The 27,373-nt window shown below is 52.1% G+C and overlaps 1 long non-coding RNA gene across 1 annotated transcript; it reads left to right on the plus strand.

Moving 5' to 3' along the window:
* The first annotated feature begins 1,122 nt into the window (after positions 1 to 1,122).
* Positions 1,123 to 14,957, plus strand: LOC121820322 (uncharacterized). The gene is made up of 3 exons (XR_006060806.2): positions 1,123 to 1,363; positions 5,139 to 5,323; positions 5,893 to 14,957. It is a non-coding gene; the product is annotated as an uncharacterized LOC121820322 (long non-coding RNA).
* The last annotated feature ends 12,416 nt before the right edge of the window (positions 14,958 to 27,373 follow it).

The raw sequence follows: 27,373 nt of genomic DNA on the forward strand, positions 1-27,373 counted from the left end.
CCTCCCTCCTCCACTTTTAAGGAGATTACACTAGGCCCTTACAGATGATCCAAGTTAATCTGTCTCAGGGCCCTGAGCCTAAATCTTATCTGCAAAGTCCCTTGTGACATGTAAGTACCACAATCGCAAGTTCTGGAGAGGAGGACATGGGCATCTTTGAGGGTCATTTTTCCATCTATTGTCACGACCATGATAAAGGGCATCCATCCTCAGCCTTAAGCAGTCCTCGGTGACCAGAGGTCACAGAGTGAGCTCCTCTTGCTCCATGTGAACCTACCTGACACAGCTTTTAGACCCAAGAGAAAGATGGGTTCAAAAGGAAGCTTACATGTCTAAATTGTCCCTATGACAAAACGTATGTGCCTTCCCAGGTGGCTCAGTGGTAAAGAATCCATCTGCCAGTGCAAGAGATGTGGGTTCAATCCCTCGGTCAGGAAGATCCCCTGGAGGAGGAAATGGCAAGCTTGTACAGTATCCTTGCCTGGGAAATCCATGGACAGAGAAGCCTGGTGGGCTGCAGTTCCTGGGGTCGCACACCACTTAGCAACTGAGCACACACGCAGGACGCGACTAAAGCACAGGAGAGCGGGTTAAACATTAGAGCTTGAGGTCAAGTTACCAAGCTTACTAGCTGGGTTACTCTGGGGAAGCATTTTTACCTTTGGTTTCATCGTCTGTAAAATGGGAATAAACCACAACTACTCACTTCATGAAAATTTTGTGATGCTGACATGAAAGAATCAACACAAATCAGCATGTTTGCAGGCACACACGAAGAGCTCAAGGTCAGCCCTTATATCATGCATCAAAGGGAGGTGGCTGCCGTCAAGCCAAGGCCAGTCAGTCACAGGACCCCTCCCACTCACCCATCTTTCCTCCTCGGTTTCCACAGCCAAACTACCAAGAGCTGCCAGCCCAGGAGTGGCATCGCACCAGGAAGTCAGGATCGGAGTCTTGTCAGCTAAGCGGCTGCTTACGGCAGGAAGGGAAGCAGCGATTTATGGCACCAGCCCCAGTTAACGGCAGGGAAGAAAAGCGGGGGGCGGGGGGGAGACACAGTCTGTTAAATATTTACTGAGGCCCACGGGCAAATCTGAAGCCAAGTTTGTTTTGTTGGGGTCAGGTGCATTAGAGGTCTGTCACCTGGGGAAGAGTTATGCATGGTCTGTTGGGTATTACTGCACCCGAGCGGTGGTCCCTGACACGGGGCAGGGGCAGCGCCGCTGTTCTCGCGAGAAGACAGCCCAACCGCGGTCTCCACGGGAAAGAATGCCGGATGTGGGGCGCTGCACACCGCGGCTTCTAGAACCATCACACACAGCAACCTTCCTCTCCCGGGGAGCATTTGCATTTCCTCTGCCAGGTGAGTCCTTTCAGGTCATTTCCTCTTTTTGTAGCAGACTGGCCAAAATAAAAGAGACAGGCAATACCCAGGATTAGCCTTAATGGGGAAGTGGAATTTTCATACAAGCTGGTGCACAGACATTCTGAAGAAAGACAGACAACCACTTTGGAAAGCTGTCTTGCATATTCCACTAGAGCTGAGTATATGCTTTACATATTCCACGCTTAGGTATAAACTCACAGAAATGTGTATGTGTTTACCGAAAGATAAGCTGTCAGATGTTCGTGGCAGTACCGCTCATCATAGCCATGCCCACTGGAAACTGCACAGGCGCCTGCCACTGGGTGAATGGATTCTAAACACACACGCACGCACACGTACACACACGTGCGTGCGCACACACAGAGGAATATTACAGAGCCATGAAAATGATCTACAACCACACACAGCCTGTGAATACATCTCACAAATGTAATTTTGAGTGAAAGAATCCAGACATAAGGGAATGCATTGTGATGTTATTTATATTAAAAACATAAACATGTCAACCTAATCGACGCTGCTAGAAGGCAGGACAAGGTTTATCTGAGTGAGGGGGGAAGGAACTGTCAGTGACGGGAAGGGGTCAGGAGGGGGCTTCTCGGTAGTGCCCACTGGATGCTACACTGCACGTCTTATCAAGCTGTTTTATATACTTATGATACGTGTGCTTTTTAATGCACACGGCCTCAATAAAAGTTTACTAGTGGACTTCCCTGATGGTCCAATGGCTAAGACTCTGAACCCCTGATGCAAGGGCCCAGGTCCCATCGCTGGTCAGGGACCTAGACCCCATATGCCACAACTAAGACCTAGCACAGACAAATAAGTTTTTAAAAAGTTAACTAACACCTTTTTTAATGCTTCCTGTGAAAGCACATTTGCTCGAATACTGAAGACATGGAACCAGCCCCTCAGGCCTGGGAACGGACCCTCCAGGTTTCCCTGCCGTGTCTTTTCATGCCTTGCTGCTTTATAGCTGACCCTGCCCCGGGGAGGGTGTTCAGGGGAACACTTCACAAGTAAGCACCCCTGGCCAGTGACATGGAATTTGACATGGAATTGACCCCACAAGAAAACACAGCCTGCGGCCCAATTCTCTTGCAGCCTGAGTCTCTCTCCTCTTGCCTCTGCCTCCATCAGGCCCAAATAGGTCATCTGGTTCTTGACAACCCCGCCCCACTAGGTATTTCCAACAGCCGACCCACCAGGCAGTGAATGCTAAAGAAAACTGAGAAACAGCCTGCCTCTATGTCCTGCTGCTGCTGCTGCTAAGTCGCATCAGTCATGTCTGACTCTGTGCGACCCCATAGACGGCAGCCCACCAGGCTCCCCCGTCCCTGGGATTCTCCAGGCAAGAACACTGGAGTGGGTTGCCATTTCCTTCTCCAATGCATGAAAGTAAAGTCGCTCAGTCGTGCCCAACTCTTCATGACCCCATGGACTATAGCCTACTAGGCTCCTCTGTCTATGAGATTTGCCAGGCAAGAGTATTGGAGTGGGTTGCCACCTCTATGTCCTACCCAACACCAAGAGAGCATCTTTCTAAAACACCAGCCTCACATGGAACTCTGCTCAATGTTACAGGGCAGGCTGGATGGGAGGGGAGTAGGAGGAGAATGGATACAAGTATATCCCTTCGCTGTTCACCTGAAACTATCAGAGCATGGTTAATCGGCTATCCCCCAATAAATATAGGGCTTCTCTGGTGGCTCACATGGTGAAGAATCTGGCCTGCAGTGCGGGAGACCTGGGTCTGATCCCTGGGTCAGGAAGATCCCCTGGAGAAGGGAATGGCAACCCACTCCAGTATTCTTGTCTAGAGAATCCCACAGACAGAGGAGCCTGGTGGGCAACAGCCCATGGGGTTGCAAAGAGTCCGGCATGACTGAGCGACTAACACTTTCACTTTTCAATACAAAATAAAAAGTTTTAAAAAATAATAATAAATCAGTAAAATAAACTAAAAAAGCCATCATCCTTGAAATATGGGGTGTGCAGAGGGGTGCTCTGGGAACAGGAAGACTTCAGGGATCGGGGTTGGCAGAGAAGGTGATGTGCAAAGCTGGGTCAGGCAGCCCCTGGCACTAGCAACCAGCGAGAAGCACAGCCCATGGTGGGAGCCAGAGCATCTCCTGGTGCATGTCTGGCTGGGCGTCATGCCCTCTCTCTGCTTCCGCACCTCTGTATGTGTGTGTTCTCTCTCTGTCTTCCCCTCTCTTGAAGCAGCAATCAGTCACAGGCTTGATTTTAGCAGGACCAAGAGTCAGCGGAGGCGGAGGGGGCAGCTGTGGGGAGGAGGGACCAGGTCCCCAGGGGAGGGGCCAGTCCGTGAAGCTCCCACCCTCTTAGCTGGCCTCCATTCCTCTCCCTCAGCATTCCTCAACACCGATGCTACCAAGCAGGTGTATGCCTCGTCTTTCTCTGAGGAAGGGCGAGGTGGCAATTTCTCCAGCCATGTCCGCGTCATTTCTCGGTGATCTCTCGAGAGCTGGAGCCTGCCCAAGGCTGGGCAGATAAATCAAGGAGATTTGTCCCCAGGGCAAGTGGCAGCTGTCCCACTGCTGACAGACTCTGTCTTTGCTTCATTTCGGTTTCTCTCCAGCGTGTGCTGGGGTGACACAGAGCAGCTGCCTTGGAATTCCCAAGCCTTCTAGCGCGCGACCCCCTGCCCCTCTCCACCCCCTGGCATCATTCACCTGATTCCTCATTCAGGGGATGGGGGCTCGGGCCCAGATAAACCAGGCTGTGAGTCCCAGTGCGGCCAGCTGTTCGATAGCCATGGGCACAGCCCTTAGGCTCTTTGGAAGTGCTTCCTCATCTGTTGAATGAAAACGAGGAATTGAAACGCATGTCCTCTGGGCTTCATACATGGAGGAGAAACTGTATATAAAATGCTCGGTGGCCAGACCTGCCCACAGGAGCTCCCTTACTCAGCAGAAGGCCAGCATCATCCTCAACAACCCTGATCAGCTAGTACGGTTGCTTGGGAGGTGCAGACCGCATCCCGACCCACTCACTAAAGTGAGGGAGGGTCTTACATTCTCGGCATCACACTTTCTAAGGCCAAGTGTTAATAACTTCTTGGGCTTCCCAAGTGGCACTAGTGGTAAAGAGCCTGCCTGCCAATACAGGAGACATAAGAGACGCTGGCTCAATCCCTGGGTTGGGAAGATCCCCTGGAGAAGGGAGTGACAACTCACTCCAGTATTCTTGCCTGGAGAATCCCATGGACAGAGGACCCTGGCAGGCTACAGTCCATAGGGTCACAAAGAGTTGGACACAACTGAAGCAACTTAGCACACACACATTAATACTTCCACCTATGTTGATTACAGCCACTCTTTAAAAATTCTGATGCTGGGTTCAGCCAGGTTCGCAGAGACCTGCACAGCCCTGGAGAACTCAGCGTTTATTGAAACGTTGGCTGGAATAGTAAGTGACTAATTATAACCGTACACTGAACACTCATGATGTCAGGCACGGTGCTAGGAGCTAGAAATCACATCAACCATGAAAGACAGAATCCCTGCCTTCAAGGAGCTTCCAGGCTACACACCAAGGGATCCAGAGATGCGAACAGGCAGAGGCTGTGCATGGCCGTAATTAGGTACATGGGTGATGTCCAAGTTCCCTTGGCAGGGTAGTAGTGGGTGCTGGGCAGAGAAGGCAAGGCTGAACCAGTGAATGGGAGAGGCTCCAGTATGTCAGAGCACATGAAACCTTGGGAATAATCTGGTCTCTCACCGAACAGCTGAGAACCAAGGCCCAGAGAGGTCAAGTGACTTGCCTGAGGTGCCCAGCTAAGACCTGTGGGATGCAGAGTAAGAAGCGAATCTCAACTGAGAGAGGGGAGCTGGGCATAGGAGGAGCTGCTCCTGAAGTCGCCAGGTGTGAAGCCATGGTCAGAGGGCCGCGTGACTGGAGGCCCAAGGGCAGGTAATAACCCAATCTCCTGTGTGCTTACTCCAACAGCGCTGGTTGTGTTATGTCAGGTAAAGTCAACAGTGCCATGAGGGAGAAACTCATTTCCAAACGAGGACCCTGGCACAGGCAAGCCACTCACCCAAAGTCTTGTGCAGAGTCAGACCCTGAGATGGGAGCCAGGCACTCAGCCCCCACGGCCTTTCTGCCTAACCACGAGGCTGCCCTGCTGTAGAAGGCTTATATGGTGGGAAAGACTGGGGGCAGGGTGACAGGTTCTGGAAGACAAAGTAGCAGAGGGTGGGAGTTTGATCGCTAGTAAAGGCAATGGAGACTTCAGAGGCATCAATATCCATTGACCAGAACGCCCCCACCCAATGACCTGTCTGTCAGTGGGTCTCGCTCTTGTCCCAAGGTACGTGTCTCTTGTGTCGTCTACAACACAATTCTCCAGGAGGCTCCTCATCAGAGCTGGATATCTGTTCGTCACATTGTTCCCACCAGGCTCAGGGATGACAGGGTGGGAAAGGGGAGATGGGTCTCCCCCAAAACACTGATGCCTGACTGCTTCTCCCCACCTGCAGGTGAGAAGACAGATGATCCCAGAGAAACCGGGGGTGGCGCTCACCTAAGTAGAATGTGGACACTGGTCACAGGCTGTCCCACGACACAGCCACCAGCTTTGGGGGTAGAGGTATCCTGATTACACATCTCCAGGATTACTTCACAACAGCCTTCTTTTTCACTAACTAGACCAGATCAGGGGTTTCCCTGGTGGCCCAGTGGTAAAGAATCCACCTGCCAATATAGGAGACTTGGGTTTGATCCAAATTATCGAAGATCCCCTGGAGGAAGAAATGGCAACCCACTCCAGCATTCTTGCTGGGAAATGCCATGGACAGAGGAGCCTGGCGGGCTCCAGTGATTACCAAACAGCTGTGAAACCTCGAACTTCAGTTCTCTGAATCCACATGCCTCCCTGCAAAACGGGTCCTGCCTTGCACAATTAGGGGAAGAATTAGAATTAAATCTACTCAAGCCCTTACACGTAGTAGGTTTCCTTTCAATAAAAGAAAACCTTTCACTTAATCAGCTCACCTCCATACTCCTTCACAGCCTGAAAGTGGTTAAGATACTGAAATGAGCTGAGAAGTCAGGAACAGTTTCCTTGTACAAATGACAAACATTCAAAGTTCTTTTAAAAGTTCTTTTTGTTTGCTTTTGCCCACAACGAACTTCAGGGAAAGGTCAGCAAAGACTGAACTGTCAATCAAATCCCAGGAACAAAGGGGGCAAAGTGCCACGGAACTGAACCACCCATGAGTGACTAAAGAGAGAGTTCTCTACAGGACAGTGGGATGCACACTTTAAACCTACAAATAGAGAAGATCTAGGTAGCATGCGTTCTCCAAGAAAGTAACTTTGAGGGAGAGTCAAGATCTCATGTGGGACCGTGTCTGCAAAGAGCTTCAAATCTCATTAAAGCAACGGGGCTATGAGAAATAAATAGTCAACGAAAGGACGGAGTCCACAAGCTGCAAGCTCCAGGACCTTGGGGAGCTCCATGCCGGACTGGAGCTGTTTTCAAGGATGGATCACGTGCAGCCTGAGAGGTGAGTGAGTTGGGAAGAAGCAAAAAAGATATTCAGGGAAGGGGGAGGAGTGACGCTCCAATTAAGGAGGAAGATGAGACTGGCATTTATTGATCGCCTTTCTAATTCTCCCATTTAATCCCCACTAATGTTCACATCCCCAAAGACAGGTCTCAAATCCCCAAATTACAGAAACATCAGCATGGTATCACCAAGTCAATGGACATGAACTTGGGCAAGCTCCGGGAGGTGGTGAGGGACAGGGAAGCCTGGTGCGCTGCAGCCCACAGGGTGGCAAAAAGCAGGACACGACTTGGCGACTGAACAACAAACAGGTAGGCTCTCGCCTGATGTTGCGCAGCTGTTGAGGGTGGAACTGGACTCAACCACTGTGCTACAAGCCTCCTCCAGATCCATCGTCGCTGCAAAACCTGGCCTTGCTTTAGGGCTTGGGTCCTGGACTCTCAGGGCTGGAGACTCCCTTCCCCAAGACACAGCTTTCAACCCAGCAGCCCGCTGCACCTGCCCTCCCCCACATCCTACCGTACACACACTTCAATCACCTTTGTTCCAATTCCTCTTAATACTTGGATTAGCTGGGCTTCCGCAGAGGTCACGCTTGTGACTCCGGAATGCACTTCTGACTTTCACAGAAAAGGTCTTTCCTTCAAGTCACGGGCACATGTCACTAAGTAAACCTGGGCAGCAAGCTGCCTGCCCAGAGGGCACTGGGAAAGTCCAAAGTGGAGGCAGTGGGGCAGGGGGAAGAGATGACAGAACAAGCATCCAGACAGGGAGGGAGGCGCGGGAAGTGATCACCTCATCACCAGTGCTCTGCGGAGGACAGGAGGGGTTTACAACATCCAGCAAGTGATCGGACAGGCAGAGCAGCTTAGAGTCCTCCTCCCCTTCCCCTGAACGCTACAGGCAAACCCCACTTACACCCCAGCATCCGGGGTCAGGAGAAAGAGTGCATGGGGAACATGAATGTGACTGAGGAGAAGAAAGGAAGGAAGGTAGAAAAGGAGGGAAAATAAGCAGCAGAAATTCAAATGCGTATAAAACACATCAGAATCACAGTCCAGATAAAAACCCTGACTTGGGGAACTTCAGTCTCCAGAGCTCCATGGGAACTGAATGGTATCACAGCATTGATGGCAAGCCAAGTGTGACATCACACACACACTACAAACATAGTCACACGCACACCCCACACATCACACATACACCACACATCATACGCAACATACACACACAACACATACACAACACAACACACACAACACGTACACATCACACAACAACACACAACATGTACACATCACACACAACACACATCACACACAGACAACACACACAACAGGTATACATCACACACACAACACACATCACACAGAACAGATATACATCACACACAACACACATCACACAATATCACACAACCCACAACATCCATATCACACACACAACACACAATACATACACATCACAGCACAACACAGACATCACACACAACACACATACACACACACACACACACACACACACACACTGCTGTTGGGGATGATGCATGTGAATCCCTCCACATTTACCAAATGCCTTTACTGTGTAAATTTCAGTACTAGGCTCACAAAAGATTTCTTTGGACCAGTGGGTCTGACACCTGAGTGGGCCTAAGAATCACCTAGGGTCTTATCACAATACAGACCACCAAGGTCCACCACAACAATTGTGTCCAGTAGGGCTGGAGTGGGGTCTACTCTACAGGTCCCTCGGGTGGCAGACATGCAAGGTGATGGTGAGGCAGGGTCCTGGTGATGCAAAGTCATGCAAGGATGCAGGGCTGTGGTGATGAAAGATGAGATGCAGAATGACGCAGGGTGAGGCAATGGTGCAGAGTGATGCAGGGTGATGCTGTGACGCAGGGTGAGGCAGCGGTGCAGGGTGATGCAGAGATGCAGGGTGATGCAGTGTTCCAGGGTGATGCTGTGATGCAGGGTGATACAGGGTAATGCTGTATGCAGGGTGATGCTGTGATGCAGGGTGATGTACTGGTGCACGGTGATGCAGAGATGCAGGGTGAGGCAGAGATGCAGGGTGATGCAGTGTTCCAGGGTGATGCTGTGGTGCAGGGTGATACAGGGTAATGCTGTATGCAGGGTGATGCTGTGATGCAGGGTGATGTACTGGTGCACGGTGATGCAGAGATGCACGGTGATGTAGATGCAGGTGATGCTATGATGCAAGGTGATGCTGTGGTGCAGGGTGAGGCAGTGGTGCAGGGTGAGGCAGAGATGCAGGGTGATGCAGGGTGATGCAGAGATGTAGGGTGAGCCAGTGGTGCAGGGTGATGCAGAGATGCAGGGTGATGCAGGGTGATGCAGAGATGCAGATGGTGCTGTGATGCAAGGTGATGCTGTGATGCAGGGTCATGCAGTGTTGCAGGGTGATGCAGAGATGCAGGGTGATGCAGAGATGCAGGTGATGCTGTGATGCAGGGTGAGGCAATGGTGCAGGGTGATACAGAGATGCACATGATGCTGTGATGCAGGGTGATGCTGTGATGCAGGGTGATGCAGTGTTGCAGGGTGATGCAGAGATGCAGGTGATGCTATGATGCAGGGTGAGGCAGTGGTGCAGGGTGAGGCAGAGATGCAGGTGATGCTGTGATGCAGGGTGATGCTGTGATGCAGGGTGAGGCAGTGGTGCACGGTGATGGAGAGATGCACGGTGATGTAGATGCAGATGATGCTGTGATGCAAGGTGATGCTGTGATGCAGGGTGATTCAGGGTGGTGCTATGATGCAGGGTGATGCAGTGTTGCAGGGTGATGCAGAGATGCAGGGTGATGCAGAGATGCAGGGTGAGCCAGTGGTGCAGGGTGATGCAGAGATGCAGGGTGATGCAGGGTGATGCAGAGATGCAGGTGGTGCTGTGATGCAGGGTGATGCAGTGTTGCAGGGTGATGCAGAGATGCAGGTGATGCCGAGATGCAGGTGATGCTGTGATGCAGAGTGAGGCAATGGTGCAGGGTGATACAGAGATGCAGGGTGATGCAGTGGTGCAGGGTGATGCAGTGATGCAGAGATGCAGGGTGAGGCAGTGGTGCTGGGTGATGCAGAGATGCAGGGTGATGTAGAGATGCAGGTGATGCTGTGATGCAGGGTGATGCAGTGATGCAGGGTGAGGCAGTGGTGCAGGGTGATGCAGAGATGCAGGGTGAGGCAGTGGTGCAGGGTTAGGCAGTGGTGCAGGGTGATGCAGAGATGCAGGGTGATGTAGATATGCAGGTGATGCTGTGATGCAGCGTGATGCAGTGATGTGGGGCCAGGGTGATGCCACGGTGCCACAGGACTCACTGGAAAAGCCCTGTTCCTAGGGGCTGACTGCTCTTCAGTGTGAGGCCTTTGAGATAAAGTGATGAGGGTATGAGTGTTTGCAGCTGGGAAGGGAGTGAGTGGGCTGCCCTTACCAAGCACCCTTCTGGGCCAGCCCCACGCTGAGGTCCTAATGCTCAGGGTCTCACTTCCTGCCCACCCACCCGTCAGAAGCGACACGGCGGCACAAGCCTTGAGGAGGGCAAGGGCCTTCCTTTGGAGGATGAACAGGGTCACATGACATATCTCATCACTTCTCGGCCTCAAATCTGCAGGATTACAGTTCACTGCTCCACAGTCGGCGTGAAGAGAATGCCCATGGCTAATATTTATGGACTGTCTTCTAAGTCAGAGACAGCACACACCTCAGATTGGTGTATTGACAAACCCACAAAATCTGTAACACAGGTATAATACACTGAACTGGGATTGACGCCCCCAGGTCCAAGCTCTTAAATTTGCAGCTTCAGCTACAGCCACGCTGTGTCTGGGCACATAGGACATGTCACTCACTGACTCTCCGGGGCCTCTACTCCCGCCATCCTTCCAACTGCTCAGTCTTCTCGGTAAACTATTCATCCTGCAAAGCCTTTTCTGTTGCTGTGCAGGCTTTTCCAATCTTTTCATCATCCCCCTGTGACTCACACCTAAATCCGCTGCTGCCCACTCCCCGGTGACCCAGTATGGAAATCTGGGATGCTCTAAAAGCACATAGACCTTATTCTCACCAAGGCCTGAGTCCTGCCTGGAGCATCTGTCATTTGCACCTGGGCTTTCTCCATGACAAATCTGTGAGTGAGTAGCTTGAGGATAGCAACTATGTTATCCCTAAATTCCTCGTTTTCCAGAACCCATCCCCACTGCGCCTGGCAGCTAGTAGGTACTCAGTTAACATCCACACTGGCTACTCATCCACTGGACATTTACTGAAAACCTATTGTGTTAGTCATTGTGCTTGGCCAGAATGATGGAGACCGCTTCTAGTGGAGAGAAGGCTGAAAGACTCCAAAGGAAAAGTGAACGATGCTGAATCACCAGTTCACAGAAGGAATGGAGCATAGAGATGCACAGATTCTGGAAGGGAAATTCCCCTTGGAGACCCAGGCTCTGGAATCACACCAGCCCTCCCATATTGTGCCTCCTTCCTCGCTGTGTACACCAGGCAGCGCCTTTAGCAATTTGAAGCTTCCCCCTTCAGAAATTAACACCTGCCCTTACTTAATAAAGCCCTGGTAGCTCAGTTGGTAAAGAATCTACCTGCAGTGCAAAAGACCCAGGTTCGATCCCTGGATCAGAAAATCCCCTGAAGACAAGAAAGGCAACCCACTCCAGTATTACTGCCTGGAGAATTCCATAGACAGAGGAGCCTGGTGGGCTACAGTCCATGGGTCTCAAAGAGTTGGACACGACTGAGTGACTAACACTTTCTTTCTTCACTTACTTAATAAGGCTGCTGGGAGGATAAAATGTGATGATCCAAGCAAAGCCCATGGCAGGTCCCTCACGCACAGAAAGCACCCAATAAATATTAGCTATTACTACCGCCCCCAGCATCTCAGTAACTGAAAGTTAACCAAAGTGATTTCTCAGCAGCCAAGAACACACCTGAACGACAGACATGTTCCCCACACTTCCAGAAATTCAAAGGGACTTCCCTTCCATTCATTTTCCAAATTAGCTAAGGATGAGAAAGTGTTGTCCTTCAGGTAATTCAAGGTGTGCCAAGCACACACAGGTCATGGGACCCTTCGAGAGGAGAGTGCATTTGATCTGAATCTGCCTGGACCCCCTCTTAAACCCTCAGGAGGACATGCCTGGAGCTAGAGACAGGCCCAGGTCTTGTAACAGCATAGCTAATCCAGGCCAGATACTTTGCCTGACTGGAGTGGGAAAACCAGAGATGGCCAACCCAGCAAGCGAGCAGGCAGGGCTGGAGGGGACGAGAGATCAGGGAATGGATGGTCTCAGGTGTCTGGGTTCCTAAAAGATCAAAAGCAAGGGGCAGGGATGGGGACAAAGAGCATGCATCGAACCCACAAAGGGCAAATGACAGCCTTGGACGGAATTTCATCAAACATCTGTAACGCTCACAAAGGCCCTAAGGGGTGGTAGGACTTTTCCCTCACATGAGACCCTTAAAACCTGAAATGGTCAAGACAGGACTCCAAGCCAAGGTTTTCTGATTCCTTCCATAAACGTCCTCTGCCAAAGGACAGGGGTGACATTACACGGAAAGGTCACTTCCTCCTTGTTACATCTCTGTAGTCTGTGGAGGTCATTTTTCAACAAACGTATATTGACACAAACAGTTTTTAAAAATTATGTTTTGGTGGTTTTGTTTTGAATCCATATCTGGCATTAGAATCTACAGATATTCTTGGGGAGCCAGAACAGTTCCTGGCTGTGTAGGTCCAAGGGCATCAAAGAAGTGCATCCATTTCTTTCCATGACAGATGTCCCACCCACGCTGAGAGGCAGTCACACTCCTCACCTGATCTGAGGAACTCCGCCTCAGGACAAAGAAAGCCTGGGGTCCCAGGCACCAGGAGTCTAGCACATCCTGCCCTGCTCCCAGCAACAAGGCTGAAATCAGAGTCTGCAATCAGCTTGGCAGACATTACACAAACCTAGTGTGAAGCAGCAGGCAGCTAGGGCAGGGCTCATCTGAATCTGCAGGGCCAGGCCATCAGCCCCCTGACCTCACGAGCCAGGACTGGGAGCTCCTCCGCAGCTCTGGGAAAAGGCCACGAAAGCAAAATAACCTGAGACCACATTTCCTAATCTATAAGACAGGATTGTTGCAGGGAATGGCAGGAGGTAAAATTTCAGTTCTTCCCTAAAACTCTTCCACCCCAAGGAGGTATGATGAGACACTGGGTGGGAGAATTTCCCTCTGCTCCTTAACGTTTATTTGATTATGAACATTTTCATATGCACTGCCCACCCCCCACCCCCCCGCCCCGCCTAGTTTAGCCCAAGGTCGCCGCCACCAGGGAGCAACTCCCGGGATCCAAGCAGCAGCAGCTCAGCTGTCTTTGATGACGTGGGTCACAGTGCCTCTGCTGTGCACTGTCCGTTCCCGACCCCCCACTTCCCTCGGGTGGGCCTGAAGGAGCCCCCGCATCTAGCGAGAACCATCCCTCTTCACTGCTTACCTCTGCTCTGCTCCTTTTTTTTTTTTTTTTCCCTTGTGAAGGACGTAGACAGGACATGGCTACTCAGGTGATGTGGACGATAGTCTAAGAGGAGAGAAACTGTCACCCTGGGGGCTTCCTGCCTTCCCTTGTCCCTGGACAGAGGAGGAAGGCGGGGAGGTGGAGGAACAGGAGAAGAAAGTCAGGAAGGAGATCTGACTCTGGTTGTTTCAGGCTTACCAGGGAAAAAGGGGCGTACACAGTGACACTGCTCATTTCTTTGCCAACAATGGTAACAAATGCTAATGCTGTCAGGGTAATAACCATGCCCTCAGGCTCTACGAGCATCATCACGTATAATCATCACCATGACCCAGGACACTTTCGAACTTTTTACTAGTAAGGTCACCAAGATCTGAGGATGCTAAGCCACTTTTTCAAGATCCCACAGCTATTAAGTGAGAGGATGAGGTTCCTTTAGCTATCCAAAAAGAGGATATTTGTCTGGAAGGTTCAAGAGTCCCAAGAGCCGTGGCCAGGGCGTGAAGAATGAAATCACCAGCTTCATTGAATTCTGTCTTTCTTTCATTCAGCAAACATTAACTGAGTGCCTATACCTAAGAGGGGCTTCTCAAGTGGCCCAGTGGTAATGAACCCACATGCCAAGTAGGATACACAGGTGATCCCTGGCTTTGGGAAGATGCCCTGTAGGAGGAAATGGCAACCCACTCCGGTACTCCTGCCTGGGGAATCCCATGGACAGAGGAGCCTGGCGGGCTACAGCCCATGCGATTACAGAGTCAGACACGATTGAGCCACTGAGCATGCCGCACGCTTACCTAAGAGAGGAAGAGTTGTTAGTTCTCCCAGCCACCTTGTCCTTTGCAAGGGGAGCCTGGTTCTGTGTTGGTGGCGTCTTAGGAATCCTCCCTTGCCTCTTCGTTGCTTCCAGAAGCTCCATGTAATGTTGGGTCTCCCAGGGCCTATAGCTGCCCCTCTCCCATCTCTGCCCCAGCTGTCTCAAGGCCTTTTCCCGTGTCTCTCCAGAGTCCTGTTCCATGTCGCTCCATCTCAGTCCTCTCCCCTCCTCCAAGGACACCAATCGCTGGATTTAGGACCAATCTAATTCTGTAAGATCTCATCTGAACTAATGACCTCTGCAAAGACCCTACACAGCAACAACACCATTCTGAGGTTCTGACAGATATAACCTGGGGAGAACGTTACTCAACCCCAATATGGCTGTCTAGATTGACCTTCTATTAGAAACTAAAATCTGACAAACATTCTCGAAGTTTCAGGTAATGGAGTTACAAGGTAAGGTAAGATAAAACCAGGCCCTCAAGCTCTCAGGAAACCAAGAGGGAGAAAATCCTCTAATGGAAAACAACGGCCGTTGCCTCACACCGGCTTTGTTCCTCGGACTTTCCATGTTAGTCAAACACTACAAAGCGTAATACTCAGTAATGAGACTTAAATAATTAATACTTGATAGCCTTAGCAACATCCTGTTATTTAATAATAAAGAATAATAATGTCAGCTTCATGATTTACTAATGACTGCTTAAATAATTAATTGCAAGATGTAATATGCAACCTGCAAATTTGTTAACTCAATCACTGGACTTCCTGGCCCCTAGACCTCTGGTCACTCTCATCGCGGCCGCCAACACTGCCCAAAGCTGCCAACCTCTGTCCACCAGAAGCAGCTCCCTAATTGTGGAGTATGCGCTGAGGATACTGCATCAAGGAGTGCCTGTGGGCGTGTTTCGGGGAATTTTAAGCTATTCTTAAAGTCTAGTAAACTTTTCAAAAGTAAAGAGACGGCCCTAAAAAAAAAGTGAAGAAGAAAGACCAGGATACATGAGTGTATATTCAAGAACTATTTTTTTAAGTGACAGATTCAGATTATAGGAAATGAATCCTCCCCAGTAGCTCAACTGTTAAAGAACCCACTTGCCAATGCAGGAGACACAAAAGATGAGAGTTTGATCCCCAGGTGAGGAAGATCCCCTGAAGAAGCAAAAGGCAACCCGTTCCAGTATTTTGCCTGGGAAATCCCATGGACAGGGGAGCCTGGTGGGTGACAGTCCATGGGGTTGCAAAGAGTCAGACATGCAATATGGTTCAATAAACTAGGGTACAGCTATACTATGCCCCTAATTCTGGAAGCACTCAGAGCATTTATTTCTAGCTGGCAGAACTAACATTTTTTATTTTCTGCGTTTCAGAGAGAAGGCCACAGACCCTGGGGCAGCACTCCTGGTCTTCCCCAGCCGTGGCCGTGTGCCCTCAGCAGCATCACGTAACCTCTGTTTCTTGCCCAGCACCACCTCCTAGGGCTGCCGTGGGGTTAAATTAAGTGAGTTCATATTGATATTTGCCAAGGGCTTAGAAAGGTTGGCTAGTTCATAAGAAGTGCTACAGAATTCTTTGTCAAACAAAAACAAAGAATTATTTTATAATACAGAAGACACATCATCATTTTAAAAGTCAAGGAAAAAACTATTGGTGGGTGAAGATAGCGTCACAGAAGCCCAAATATAATGCCGCCTGGGCTCTGCTGTTGCTCTTTGCTTATATTTTCTTTTCATGAGGGTTTCCGGTGGACTTCCCACCTCGGTGAAGGCACAGTTCAGATCCACCGCAAAGCAGCACAAGGTCATTTTATCAGACGGCGGGGGTGGGGGGGTGACCTGGGACATCGACATCAAAGGAGTTGCCCCCTGAGGGGTGACAGCTGGGACCATCTCAGGCCCTCCCAGGCCCTGCCTGTCTGCACTCTCCGTGTGCCCCAATCCTTCTCCTACCCCGAGGCACCTGCATGAACAAATGAGACTGCACAGCCTCAGGACGGATCTCTAGGCTCATTGCTCACCTGGAGCCAAGGCCAGCCCAGAGGGCATCACCATCCCAATGGCCTGGACTTGTCAGAGGAGGAGAGGCACCCCAGCTAGAGAGGCAGACGGGAACACTGGCTCAGTGGAGCCCTCCTCAAGGGGCATCCTCCAGGACGGCTCATTGTCATTCCAGCCAGGTGTCTGCCCGTCATCCGCCAGCCCCGGGATGCAGAGTGCAGCAGAGGAAGGTAGCTCCAAGATCAGAGATAATGCCCCCTTGAAATTCCTCACCTCCCACCCCTCTAACTGGGGGAGGAGAGGATGGGAGCCGTCAGGGCAGAGGAGCTGATGGATCGTTTTGCATATAAAAGAGCTGCCAGCCGGCAGTCTTGGCCCCTCCTCCTCCCTCTCTGCAAGGGAGCTTCTCTTGCTTCATCTTGCCTGACAACTTGACTTTCAGTTCAGTTCAGTTCAGTCGCTCAGTTGTGTCTGACTCTTTGCGACCCCATGGACCGCAGCATGCCAGGCCTCCCTGTCTATCACCAACTCTCGGAGTTTACTCAAACTCATGTCCATTGAGTCAGCGATGCCATCCAACCATCTCATCCTCTGTCGTCCCCTTCTCCTCCCGCCTTCAATCTTTCCCAGCATCAGGGTCTTTTCCAATGAGTCAGCTCTTCGCGTCAGGTGGCCAAAGTATTGGAGCTTCAGCTACAGCATCAGTCCTTCCAGTGAATATTCATGACTGATTTCCTTAAGGAGGGACTGGTTGGATCTCCTTGCAGTCCTAAGGACTCTCAACTAGACTTTGGCGGGGGCCAAACCCAAGCCTGGGAGCATCCCCGGCCTTTCCTCCTGTGCTGGGTGGCCGAGCCCCAGGAAGCTGCAGGCAGCTCTGGAGCAGGACGAGGGCACCTGAGAGCAGCTTAGCCGGCCCCAGACGAAAGCCACTCATTCGGGAGAGCCTCGCGGTCCAGGTGAGCAGCCCCCACTCTGCCCTGATACCTGCCAGGCTTAGGTGACGATGACAGGGCGCTGTCCTGGTTTGGCTTTAAGGAGGCATTTAAATGTCATCCTATGTTGTTGGTCAGTGGCTAGGTGGTGTTTGACTCTGCAACCCTAAGGGCTGTAGCCTGCCAGGCTCCTTGTCCGTGTGATTTTCCAGGTAAGGATACTGGAGTGGGTTGCTATTCCCTACTTCAGGGCATCTTCCCAACCTAGGGATGATAGTTGTTATCTCAGCTGATGACATCACTGTCCACCTGGTCACCCACAACCAGGAGACCTTGGAGCCATTCTTGCAAATCTCCATTTTCACACCCACCATATCCTATAGATCATTCATTTCTATTCCTTTAACTTCCTAAATATTTCAGTGGTTCACTGAATTAAGGAAAGCTGAAGATATTTCAACACTGTGTCAGCTACTGGAAATACAAAGACAAAACATCCTGTGTCTTCTGCATCGGCAGACAGATTCTTTACTCAGAGCCACCAGGGAAGTCCACGTCATCCTATACATGGAACCCAATGTGACACACACACACACACACACACACACACACACACACACACACACAGGGTATTAGTGCAAAAGCCCTCGCAGACACAGCATGCCTTCTTCTAACATGGCCACACTGAGGCAGGGACCCGGGCCTGCATTCCAAGAATGGGACAGCGAGGTCGAGGTCACCTCCATTCAGCCCCCACTGCTGCCTGACAACCCATTCCTGCAGTAAAGTGGACAGGGGATGGAGGTGGGGGGCGGGTGCTGGCCTCCCACCCAGCACAGCAGCTCAGGAGGGCCTGCCAGTAAAGACTGAGAGAGTGCTGGGCCCTGAAGCCAGGAGCAGCCAGTGTGCAGGACGGACAGGCCACCGCTTGAGGCACATGGGCACCTGCCAAGCGCTCCCAAGATGTTTGAAGAAGTGCCTCCAACAGACCGACAATTGAACCAGTAGGGCAATACAGGAAGGGGCACCTCCCAGCACCTGAGGCACCGTCACACTGTTCTCCCCAGGCTGCCAGAGCTGAAGGCTGGGCTGTCCGAGAGGCAACGGGCATGTGGCATTTACACGAGGCCTATATCACAGGATCTCAGCACACCTGCTTACCCGAGCCGCCCCCGCCAGGTCACCAGGCAGGCTTCTGTGGGCCCAGTAACCGGGGATCACACCCAAATACAGGGCTGTGGGCCAGCTGCTGTTCAGTCGCTCAGTCATGTTCAACTCTGCAACCCCACGGACTACAGCACGCCAGGCTTCCCTGTCCTTCACTGTCTCCCAGAGTCTGCTCAAACTCATGTCCATTGAGTTGGTGATGCCATTCAAGCATCTTATCTTCTGTGGCCAGTGCCAGTCCCCAAAGGACATTCTCCTTTGCTGGCTCCCAGCTCCCACCCTTCACGGTGCAGGAAATAAAGTGTGGCCCTCAAATGCTCCCCCCATCACATTAGACTCCAAGGCTGTCAGAACAAAAGACCACCAGCTGTGGGCCTTAAATGCACACCAATTAACTGAAAACAGTTCCAGGGATGAAAAGTCCAAAGGGGTCTCACGAGGTTGCCTAAAGGGTCGTCAGTGGGGCAACATTCCTTTCTGGAGGCTCCAAGGGGGATTCCCTGCCTGATAGCTCGTCCAGCATCTTCAAAGCAGTGATGTAACTTCTCACATCGCATCACTCTGACCTCCTCTTCTGCCTCCCTCTTCCATTTCTGAGGACCTTTGTGATGATACTGGACCCACGGGAAAATCCCAGATAATCTCACTTTGTTAAGGTCATCCTTCCTTCCACCTGCAATCTTAATACCCAGTTGGCCACATCACATGGAATATTCACGGGTTCCAGGGACTAGGGTATGAACATATTGGGGGAGTAGAGGTCATTACTGGATTATCCTGCCAACTACATCCATATCTATGCCAGGCCTTGAGCTGCTGGGTGTCTGCAAGGCCTCCAGAAAAGCTGCTCAGAAAGAAGCCCCCCAGTTTGCTGCCTACCACCCCCTCCATGAAAAAGCCTGGCCAGCCCTGATTCCAGCATCTCCCAGATGGCTTCAACCACCTCCTCATCCGAGGGTCTCCCTCCAATAAGTGGTGCAGGGACCCTCCTCTGCCCACTTCACGATGAGGGAAGAGTAACAAGACACCCACCCAGGGTCACTCAGCTTCAAGTAGCAGGCCTGGGATTGGAACATGGGGTTCCAGCCTGCCCGCTGTCTGCCACCTGCACCAACCCCAAGGACTCAGACTGGTGCCAGTCTTCGAGTTCAGCCTCCTGGTGGTGTCCCTCTCAGCACTGGGGCAGCCTCGTCAGGTGCTCTGATGGCCTGGGGACCTGCAATGTGAGTTCTCACTGACTCCGCTGACAATTCCCCAAGGTGAGCAATTTTCTGCCAAAGTCAACGTGTGTCCGTTATGGAGGTGGGTGGGCAGAGCAAGTGTAAAGGCAGCATCCACTGGGTGCTTGCGAAGTGCACAAAGGGGCACCCGGTTGCTGCATCTGCCCACAAGCCTAGTTAGTTCCATTCTCCTGAGGGGAGGCTGGGGCTGCCGGGGTGGGTACCACACCCACAGCGGGTTGGCAGCACCAGGATTCCAGTTGGGCAGGTGCTCTCTGCGCTCCATCAGGCCTCCCCCAGCTCTGCCCATGAGAGAACCCAGCATTCCAGCCCATGAGGAAGTTATCAGACCACCCCCAAGATTTCCTCTCCCTCCTCCTGCCCCTCCCCCAGTACCAATCCGCACCCCACCCTAGGCTCCTCCCATCAGCAGAACAGGAGTGGTGGAACCGGAGTTCTCAGCTGGTTTCAAGCCTCGGCTTGTGACAGAGAAGCTTCTTTCTCCTTCCACGGCAGGCCCGCAGGAGCCTTGCCAGGTGCAGGGCTTGAGTGCAGTCAAGCAGAGGGCACGGCTGGCTGTCACTGGGCACTCCCCGGGAGGCCAGTCCCAACCTTTCCCCTGGATCTCACTCTGGCCTCACTGAGCCAAAGTAACCTGGAGTGACCGATACCAGCGGGGCACAGGGACAAAGCCCTGCCACGCCAGCAGACCTTTGCTCCGCTCACCCAGACACCAAAGCCAAGCTCTGGCTGGCGGCCGAGGCAAAGGGTTCCGGGGGACCCAGCTCAAAGGTGGGCTCACATGCCCGGTCAAGTTCTGGGTCAGCCGCATCCACGCAAGGCATTTCACCGCTCTGGGCATCCATTCCAAGCCCCGCAGGAGGGGCTGAGGGAACACATGCGATGCAGTAAGAGACAAGGTGCGTGCCTGGAGTCTACAGAAGCAGACGCTCAGCAAATGCTCCTACAAACCAACGCTGGGAAGGAGTTGCCAGCCCAACTTCCCCACCCCCAGCAGTTAATCTGGGGGTTCCAGGTGGAGGTCTCTAAAGAGCTGACATTTACAATGACACCTGAAAGTTAGCAGGATTTTTTATTTTGCTTATGAGGAAAGGAAGGAAGAAAAAAGGAGAAGCTCCCGGAAAATGCCACTTAGGGAGGAATATTTAAAATTGGCAAGGGCCCAGGTTAAGGAGACAGGCGCCCCTGCATTCATTTGTAAAGCATGATTTCCCTCCCGCAATCAGATGCAGATTCCATACCCCACAGAAACGGAGGAGGTGTCATTTCCTGGAACCTTATGCCTAACAAAGAGTCCAGTGGGTCCCCCATCTGTAAAATCCACAAGTTGGTCCAGACAGACCCTACCTATTCATGGGCGGGGAGCGGGGAAAATCTGCTAAACATGCCAAAGGAAATGACTGGTTGAGAACACACAAGCAGGCAAGACACATGAAAAGCTGGTCAATTACAGTCGTCAAAGAAAAGCAACAGGAACACGGCTTTGTTTTGGGTGTTTGCGGATCGCAGAGCTACATGCCCGCTAAGGAGTTTGCTGCCTGAATTAAGATGCTCACACATCAGGAGTTGCCCCAGGAGTTGCCCCAGTAACCGCTAGCACCAGGTGCGGAGGGGTGACTGGTGAGCTATATACCTGGAGAGTTAAGACAGATTCTATCCCGATGCTATGAAACTCCTCAGACCTTTTTGGGGGCTCTGCCAGGAAAACCGCCAGAGATATGTGGAAAGGTCTATGCGTTATAGCAGGCAAAGCAGAAGAAGATCTGAATGCCCGGATGTGCTAACCTGGCTGAGCTGACCAGGACGGCAATCCTGGCAGCGCGAGCTCTGTGCCATGCGAGGCGGGGCACCCGGACGGCCCTTCCTCACCTCTCTCTCACATCAGTCCCATGGGGAGAGGGCTGTGATTCTCCTCGTTTTCACAGCAGGAAGAAAAAGTGTGTGATGAAACATGGGAAAGGTGCTTAAAACAAGCTTTTAAAACTGAATGACCACTGGTGATTGGTCAGGATACAACGCTAAGTGAGCAGAGTAGAGATACAAACCTATCGTAAGCAGGACAAGAGGGTCGGAAGGGAAGTGTAGCTATTCCAAAGGGTTAGGATTATAAGATGTATGTATTGTCCATTTCTACAAATAAGCAAACTTCAGTTCAGTCGCTCAGTCATGTCCGACTCTGAGATCCCATGGACTGCAGCACACCAGGCTTCCCTGCCTGTCACCAACTCCCGGAGCTTGCTCAAACTCATGTCCATCGAGTCAGTGATGCCATCCAACCGTCTCATCCACTGTCGGCCCCTTCTCCTCCTGCCCCCAGTCTTTCCCAGCATCAGGGTCTTTTTCCAATGAGTCAGTTTGTCGCATCAGGTGGCCAAACTATTGGCCACTAAGCAAGTTTGGTGGGGGCAAAAAAAAAAAGAAAAAAGATTTGCTTGCCAGTGTATCCCCCCACCCCATCCCTAATTCTGTGAGTGGGGCTTAAGTAAGGGTGGGCTTGAAGGGGGAGATTCAGGGCTATTCCACCAGGACATGGCCCACCTCAGCCCACTAAGGCATGTATTTCTCACAGCAGCTGCTAACTCAGCAGTCCAGCAACTGGACAAGGGCATGTATGCGAAAGGAGCTCACTTCTGGAAAGGACCACAAGGAGGTTCTTAGCAAAGGAAGTGGCCAATGGCTACCAAGACCATACTGTTGTTGGGCAACAAAGATCGAACCAATGTTTACAGGTGGGCCTCTGGACCGAGTCCATCCATGCCTTCAAGCAAGGTCGTGTCTGACTCTTGCGACCTCATGGACTGTAGCCCGCCAGGCTTCTTTATCCATGGGATTTCCCAGGCAAGAATACTGGAGTGGGTTGCTATTTCCTTCTCCAGGGAAACTTCCCAACCCAGGGATCAAACCTGGGTCTCCTGCACTGCCAGCAGATTCTTTACCATCTGAGCCACCAAGGAGGGTTGGAAGGAAAAAAGGGATGGAAGGTCAGAAGGAAGCATAGAAGAAAAGAGAGGGAAGTGAAACCATCAGAAAGAGATGAAGACGTTGCCAAGACGCCAGCAGACAGAGGCAGCGAGGACACAGATCTCCAGGAGCATCCCAGAGTTCATGTCCTGCCTGTGATTGTTACCAGCCATTGACACGTTTCAATGGGAAGGACGCTCTGCCTGCTCTTGGGAAGGTCACATAGCAGGAGAGAGAGACACTATCACACAGCCAAGTGAACTCGGCAGGAGAGTAAGAACTCACGCACTAATACAGGGAGGTTATCAACTCCTCTTCTTTCTGCGACCAACTCAGTGAGCCTTCCCGGGTACGCCCTTCCCCACTCCTAAGCCCTCAGAAATCTGTTCCCTAAACACCCCCAGCAGGGATGCCCAGCCTTCCCTGTGCCTCCCAAAGGTGCCTTTGGGGAGCAGCCGGTTCCCGGTCTGATACCGCACCCCAGCGCCTACAGCTGGGAACCCACTGTGCCAGGAGGAGCCTGCGTCCTGCAGCACAGCCTCCACTGCCAAACTCTGAGCTTCCTCTCTCCATCCAGCAGCCCTGCCCAGATTCCCACACACCGATCCCCGCAGCCCTTGGGGCCCCACTAGTTCCCGTCACCGCTGGCAGCTGCCAGCCAGTCACGGCCCCCACGTGAAAGGAGGTGCTCACGGGTTCTATGTCACTGATTGGCTGGCAGGGCAGCTTCAGTCCCAGGACTCACCACACCCAGATAATACAAGCTTAAGGAGAGGGAGATGACACATGGAAGGAGGGGAGAGAAAGCCATCTCCCTTCAGGGACCTGTGACTCAGACGCATTACTTGCAGGGATGAAGAAATGATGGCTGAGGGCCTCCCATGTACCAGATACTTTATCCTGGAGAGGCTCATCCTAACCACCTTGACCTAGGTGCTATCACATCCATTGCACAGATAAGGAAACTGAAGCTAAGGCAGGTTCAATAAATACCAAACCCAAAGGGACTTCCCTGGTGGTCCAGTGGCTAAGACTCTAAGCTCCCAATACAAGGGGCAATCAAGGTTCAACCTTTGGTCAGGGAACATGGTCATCCCACATGGAACTAAAGATCTGCAATTAAGCACTGCAACTAAGACCTCGCATAGCCAAATGAATAAATTAAAAAAAAAAAAAAAAGGCCCAAGATCAACCTCAGATGACACTCCGGCCTGTATCTGACTTTGCACCAGTGCCTCCAAGTTCAGCATCACATGTCTAACTCCATCCGGAGAGAAATACAAAGATACTGAACAAGACCCAGTGAGGAATCAGAACTGTCCACAGGTGAGCTATGGACATTTCTGTCCCAGCCTCGGGGCTTCTTATGCATCATGGCCCGTGCTAGATTGGCCATTTAGTTACTTAGGAGAAGAACTAGTCCAGGGTAGTGGGAAGAAAGCAAGCTCAAGAGACAGAGATGCTCCAGTTTTGACTCTGACTCTGCCTGACCGTGACCAAGCTGTTCAACCTACAAGTCACCTCAGTAAATAACCTGTATCACCATGCGTGCACAGGTTGGCTATCCAGGAAATGCTGGTTCTTATTTCTCCTTCCACTTCCTAATAAGATAAGAGCCCACACTTAGTTCTGTATTTGCTAAGAAGGCAAGAATACAGTTAAGTAGTTGGGCAGCCAAGCCATTACCTGAAACTGTCCAAAATAAGATAGTCAACTGCCAACAGGCGTGATAACACTGGGAGGAAATACATACTCAGTTTTCCTTTCATTTAAAAGTGCCATTAAAAACGAGTTTTCAGGTGTAGCAAGAGGAGAAAGAGGTAGGAGTGAGTTGGGGAAAAGCGTGGCGGCCCAAGTTCACAGAAATGCTCTACATCAGATTTCACTCACGTTCATACAACATTGGCCGCCTGGTACGGGCCAGCCACAGTTCTAGAAGCTCATTATCACTACCATTCCCTTACAGAAGATGGCCCCGGGATACTTCCCTGGAAGTCCTGTAGTAACCAATGCAGGGGACTCCGGTTCGAACCCTGATCAGGGAACTAGATCCCACATGGCGCAACAAAAGATTTCACACGTCACAAGGAAGATAGATGATCCGTGAGCTGCAACTGAGACCCAGCCCAGCCAAAAAAAGAAATGTTTAAAAAAAGAAAAAGACCGCCCTGACACTTTCAGTCAAGACCAGAAGCCCCACGCCAACATCTGGCCTTTCTTCCAGCAGCATCCACTTTAACACCGCTCCCCATCTCACTCATACCTGCTGCAGGCGAGGACCTCAGGTTCACAGAGAGCTGACAGCCACCTTGCTGGCCTGAGTCTCCTGGCGTTTTACCCTCTGAACATAACACCTGGATTCAGAATCCCCGGGCCTATACAGGCAGCTCCAACAGGGGACCCTGGGAACACAGGACCCCACCCACCCACCCCAAGTAAAGCCAGAAATCCCAGTTTTTATATGAAATAGATGGACTGTTGTAGTGAGAGATTTCAAACACAGACTCGACCACACCCTCTCCGTGCAGCTGGTCAGCCCTGAGCATCCTTGCTGGCTGAGACCACCAAGGGCAGGAAGACAGGGAGGTCCTACCTGCATCTCAGGGGCTGACCTGAAGCTTGTTACCCATGCAGATTCCAATCCCCTCACCCTCTTGCAGATGCCCGGCTTCCCTTCCCCTCCGCCCCCAGGGTAAAAGTGGGGGGGATGCTTTAGACTCCCTCATCTAGCCCAGCTTCCTCTGTGCAAAAGATAACTGAGAACAGCAGAAAGAAAACGACCCTCCCAAAGCCCCCCGACAAACGGGGTACATCTAGTAACTGAACCCCAGGGGGCTTCCGCAGCCTCAACGCAGGTTTCCCCTCAGAGTCAAGGAGCTACCCCCATCTCCTTGCACTGAGCCACGACCCCTCTCCACCTCCCAGACACAGACCCCAGGGAGTGCTCATTGTCAAGGCCTCCGGCTTCTCTCTCCATCCCAGTGGATGGAGACAATGCCCAGTTTGCCCCCAGGGACGACAGGACTCCAAACACCACTTTGGTTTCTCCTTAACAGCGGCTTCCCCTTAACACTGCTGACAGCTGCCTTCCATGGCAAGGAGAGAAGAAAAAGGGAAAGGAGAGGATGAAATGAGCACAACCAATGACCTTGACTCGGGGAGTCTAATCATAGAACCGAGGTCTGGGCTCAGACTCCAGACACGCCACTTTCTAGCTTGTGGACCCCAAGCAAGTGTCTTCTACTAAAGCCTCTGTTTCTGCCACCAGGAAATGGGTATAAGGACAGAGCCTGACATCTTTGGACAGGACTTAGCTGCACACAACCCTCTTGGTTCTGATGTTACTGATGCAATGCTCCCTCCCAGGGTGGGTTTTCAAGGTCATTTCAAGATACTCACAAAATACGCAAGACACGGGCAGTTTGTGCGCTCTTCCTGTGACTCTGCTGGGACAGATGCCCCGGCCCTCCCCACCTCCAGATTCTGCCTGGTTGGCTCCCGCCCTGACTTGCTAACTTGCCCACGCTTCTTTCCCGTAACTCAGCTGCCGGCTGGAGTCAAACTCCTGGGCTCTGGATCTCAAAAGGACATAACTGATCCTACCAGGCGGACATGGGCCGGGCCTGTAAGGTGATGGGGGGTTGGCGGGGGTTAGGGGGGAGGGGTGAGAGGGTGGGCAAGAGATCTCGGGAGGGTGGCCAGCGGCACAGAGGGTCATGTGCCCCCTCGGACCCCGGAGACTCCCACAAAGGACTCTCACAAAGTCTGTGTAGGACAGGACTGTAGGGTGACTCAGAGGCTGCATTGCAGACCATGACTCAGCACTCTGGTGCAAGGCTGAGCCGGCCCAGCGCCCTAGAGCTGCCTCCAGAAGCAGGGGGTCCCCTGCCAGGCGGGCCGGGACAGTCAGCCCCGAGGAATGCCCCCTCGTTCACCAAACCCCCCTCCCCGCCTGACCGCCTGTGCCCACAGCCGGCAACTCATGCAGCTGGCATGCCAGGGGCCCCCACGTGACCCGATCGTCCTGTCCCTGCGCCAGGGTAAACAGGCTATGGGGTGAGATCACGCCTGCACAGGGCAACTGGGATTAGAGGAGGGTGGGCGGCCCATGGGACTGGAAATGGCCAGGATGCCTGCTCACAGGCTTCTGGGGCCCGGGAGTGAGGAGCCAGGGAGAGAAAGGACAGGCTTCAGGACAGAGGAGGGAGGGCACGCAGCACACCCCAGGGGACAGTGGCCACCAGCGATGTGAGCTACTCTGTACGCGGGTCAGAGGCATAACCAGCATCCTGCCCCTCACTCCTTCCCTCCCTGAATCCCTCTCTTTCACCCCCTCCCTGTCCTGGTGTTCCCTCCCTCCTCCCCACCTCTCATCCCTTTTCAGACAGTCTGGTCACAAGCATTTCCCCTAACGAAAGCCTCTGCTACTCACCCTGGGGCATCATCCCTTGCAGCCTCTTTGTAAACCTGAGCCTCTACCAGCAGAAGCCCCCACTCTCCATTCCCCCCAACACAAAATCCTAGGTCAATCCCAGGTCACCTCTTCCAGGCAGCCTGCCAGAGATCCAGCCCTTCCCTTTCCTTTCCCAGCCTCCCACTGGGACGACTCACCTACCCTCTCTCATGCTCTGCATTTCCACGGCTGCTAGTTCTTTAGGCGATTCCATCTGTCCTCCTCTCCTGGAGCCCAGGTTCCCCCCAAGACCCACTCTCCTCCCACTGTGTGCTTCTAGGCTCTGGCAACACAGGCTCTTGCCCACAGCGGATGCTCAATAACCATATGCCTCCAACACTTTCCAA

This window comes from Ovis aries, chromosome 9 (genome assembly GCF_016772045.2).
Source record: "Ovis aries strain OAR_USU_Benz2616 breed Rambouillet chromosome 9, ARS-UI_Ramb_v3.0, whole genome shotgun sequence".
Taxonomy (NCBI): domain Eukaryota; kingdom Metazoa; phylum Chordata; class Mammalia; order Artiodactyla; family Bovidae; genus Ovis; species Ovis aries.